The following is a 2,868-nucleotide window of genomic DNA, read 5'->3' as shown; positions in this document are numbered from 1 at the left end:
ACGGCACCCATCGTGGCATATAATTTATGGTGTCTAGAATATTAAAGAAATTTCTAGAACAAAATTCTTGAATAATAACGAATATTGGAAGGTATACATGTCATCCATCGTGGCATACAAAGTTTCATAAATTTCGGATAATTATAAAATATCATTTCATGGAATCTGGTATAATTATGTTTAATTTAAGATTTGATGATGGTATACACTTAGCTATGAAAAATAATATAGACCACCCCAATATGGCGTATTGTTTAGTAATAGGACCAAAGTAACATTTAAACAAATTTAGGTGGTATACATGTCACACATCATGGCGTACCAGAAACTTATAGTGTTTAAATGTCAGTGCATTAATTTTAATAATTGTTAGAGGAACCAATAAGTCTTAATATTTAATGCACCCTTTATGTGTTATGTGATGTTTTTATGCATGATTCTCAAGATACAATGGGCTTTAATCCATTGTTCACTATCTTAAGGATAACAAACTTACCAGACCTAACTATATTGAATGGAAACGAAATTTGGACATTGTGTTGACTGCTGAGGAGTACAAGTTTTGCACTTATGAATCCTAAGTTGAGGCTTTTCCCATTCTCTCTGTGGGATAAAGCTAAGTGTTGGTTATATTCTCTACCACCAGGGTCTATCACCAAATGGGAGGATCTTGCTCAAAAGTTCCTAACTAAATTCTTTCCTATGGCGAAGACTACTGCAATCAGAAATGCACTTACTCAATTTGCTCAGCAATCTGGAGAATCTTTATCTGAGGCTTGGGATTACTATAAAGAGAAGCTTAGAAAGTGTCCTCACCATGGGATGCCTGACTGGATGATCATTAACTGCTTTTATAATGGATTGGGTGCAATTTCTAGACCCATGCTTGATGCAGCATCAGGAGGAGCCTATGGGCTAAAAGCTATGATGAAGCTTATGAATGGATTGAGCTGATGGCTGCCAATGAATATCAGAACCCAACTCAGAGACTACCTCAAGGCAAGGTAGCAGGAATTCTGGAGGTAGATACAACTACTGTTATAGCTATTCAGCTTAAGGCTTTGACGATGAAGGTGGATTCTTTGGATAATTATGGAGTTAATCAGATCACTAGTGTCTGTGAGCTTTGTGCTGGTGCCCATGAGACAGAGCAGTGTGCCATTTCTAGTGAAACAGCCCAGTTCGTGAGAAACTTTCAGAGGTCACAACAGCCTATTCCAGCCACCTATCATCCCAATAACCGCAATCATCCTAACTTCAGCTGGAGCAATACTCAGAATACGGTTCAAAAACCTTATCAGCCGTATGCATCAAAGCAATACAACTCTCCTGGTTTTCAACAACCGCAATATATACAAAGACAATAACTCCAGCTGCAACAGTCTAATGAAAAATCTGAATTGGAGGACTCGAGGCTTATTTGCAAGAGACAAGCGGTTTCTATCAAGACCTTGGAGAATCAAATTGGGAAAATTGCCAACGCTTTGATAAATCGTCAACCTGGTACACTCCCTAGTGACACTGAAGTTCTAGGAAAGAGGGAAGCTAAGGAGCAGGTGAAGGCAATTATATTGAGGTCTAGGAAGGTTGCGAATCCCGAAAAATCTCAAGTTTCGAAAGAAGAAGCAGTGGCTGAAGAAGAAGTGCAGAAGGAAGCAGAAGTGGAATCAAGGAACACTACTGTGGAACACACTCCTCCTGAGGGTAATAAAGGGGAGAAACAGATCTATCCTACACCTCATTTTCCTAAGCGGCTGCAGAAGAAAAAGCTGGATAAGTAGTTTGAGAAGTTTCTGAAAGTGTTCAAGAAACTTCATATCAATATACCTTTCGCTGAAGCTCTTGAATAGATGCCTAGTTATGTGAAGTTTATGAAAGGTATACTCTCTCGGAAAGTAAAGCTTGATGACTTAGAGATAGTTGCTCTTACGGAGGAATGCAGTGTTGTGCTGCAATAGAAGTTGCCTCCGAAGATTAAAGATCCTGGAAGCTTCACTATTCCTTATACCATTGGAAAAGTGTCATCTGACAAATGCTTATGTGACTTAGGAGCTAGCATCAATCTGATGCCCTTGTCAATCTTCAAGAAGTTGGACTTACCTGATCCATAGCCTACTTATATGACCTTGTAGTTGGCCAATCATTCTATTATATATCCATGTGGCATTGTGGATGATGTCTTGGTCAAAATGGATAAACTCATCTTTCCTACTGTTTTGTAATTCTTGATTTCGAGGAGGATAAGAAGATTCCCATAATATTGGGAAGACCATTCTTGGCTACTGGCCGAACCTTGATTGATGTGCAGAAGGGTGAACTTACTATGCGAGTGTTGGACCGGGATGTGACGTTCAATATTTTTAATGCCAAGAAATTCCCGACTGAAAACGAGGAGTGCTTAAAAGTGGAGTTGGTCGATTCTGTGGTTACTTCAGAACTTGATCAAATTCTAAGGTCTGATGCCTTAGAGAAGGCCTTGTTGGGGAATTCAGATAGTGAAGATGATGAAGGTGATGAACAGTTGCAGAATTTGAATGCTTCTCCTTGGAAGCGAAGGCTAGATATGCCCTTTAAATCTCTTGAATTGGAGGAGTTGAACAAATCTCCAAAGCGCCTCAAGCCATCTATTGAGGAAGCTCCTACACTTGAGCTTAAACAATTTCTTGAACACTTAAGGTATGCTTTTTTAGGTGATGCATCTACTTTGCCTGTTATTATTGCATCTGACCTTTCAGGTAGTGATGAGGAAAAGCTCTTAAGAATGCTGAGAGAGTTCAAGTCAGCAATTGGATGGACTATAGCAGATATCAAGGGAATCAGCCCTTCTTATTGTATGCATCAAATTTTGATAGAGGAAGGAAGCAAGCC

General features: G+C 39.3%; 1 non-coding gene across 1 annotated transcript; it reads right to left on the bottom strand.

The window, feature by feature from the left end:
• Positions 1-717: 717 nt before the first annotated feature.
• Positions 718-824, bottom strand: LOC141722013 (small nucleolar RNA R71). Its single transcript, XR_012575050.1, has one exon. It is a non-coding gene; the product is annotated as a small nucleolar RNA R71 (small nucleolar RNA).
• Between the last annotated feature and the right edge of the window lie 2,044 nt (positions 825-2,868).

Source organism: Apium graveolens, chromosome 4, assembly GCF_009905375.1.
Source record: "Apium graveolens cultivar Ventura chromosome 4, ASM990537v1, whole genome shotgun sequence".
Lineage (NCBI taxonomy): Eukaryota > Viridiplantae > Streptophyta > Magnoliopsida > Apiales > Apiaceae > Apium > Apium graveolens.
Note: the sequence above shows the minus strand (reverse complement) of the source record. Positions and strands in the feature narration are given on the sequence as shown.